The sequence below is a fragment of the Myotis davidii genome, unplaced genomic scaffold, assembly GCF_000327345.1.
Source record: "Myotis davidii unplaced genomic scaffold, ASM32734v1 scaffold399, whole genome shotgun sequence".
Classification (NCBI taxonomy): Eukaryota; Metazoa; Chordata; class Mammalia; order Chiroptera; family Vespertilionidae; genus Myotis; species Myotis davidii.
The window spans coordinates 6793321-6793957 of record NW_006292094.1 but is presented as its reverse complement, the minus strand read 5'-3'; the positions used below and the strand labels follow the sequence as shown (position 1 = coordinate 6793957).

The following is a 637-nucleotide window of genomic DNA, read 5'->3' as shown; positions in this document are numbered from 1 at the left end:
CGGGCGGCAGCAGGCAGCGCCCGCCGGGGTCCCAGCCTTCGGGGTGCGGCCTGGGCTGTGTCCTCGGGTGTGACCGTGGCCGACCTGCTGCTCCTGCTCGTTAGCCTTGACCTGGACACCCCTCTCTCTAGTCACTTGACATTTTAAGTTCCTTTTCCCCGTTTTTCTTTTAAATGGTTTCACCTTCATCTCAAGAAGCTCTCCCGGCTGCACATCTGGAGGCGGGAAGGTCGAGAAAGGCCTGTGCCTCGTCGTCCCATCACTGGGCTCGGAGCCTCGGGTCCTCTTCTCGCCGGCGGGACGTCCCGCCAGCGACCGCTCGGCCGGCCTTCCTCCCTCAGGGTCACCTGTCAGTCGCAGTCGCTCCTTTGGGCGCTTGTGAGCAGCATTAGTCACGTGACCCAGAGAAGCCACAGCTCCTGAGGGAGCCCAGCGCTGGGGGCGGGGGTGGGGGGTCGGAGACGCCCCTGGAGGAGAACATGGAGGAAGGACCCGAGCGGGGCCTCCTCTGACCTTGAGCCCAGGAGAGCCGGGGACCGAGGGCGCTAACTGGCTCTCCGTTGCCTTGCAGCTCCCGGAGCGTCGGCCTCCCCATGACGCTGGAGTGAGGGCACAGGCCAGGGGCCCGCCGTCCGCG

At 66.4% G+C, this 637-nt stretch overlaps 1 protein-coding gene across 1 annotated transcript in view; it reads left to right on the top strand.

Moving 5' to 3' along the window:
* The window catches only part of CHST12 (carbohydrate (chondroitin 4) sulfotransferase 12), a 3183-nt gene that overhangs the window by 1512 nt on the left and 1034 nt on the right, over positions 1-637 (top strand). The window lies entirely within an intron of this gene.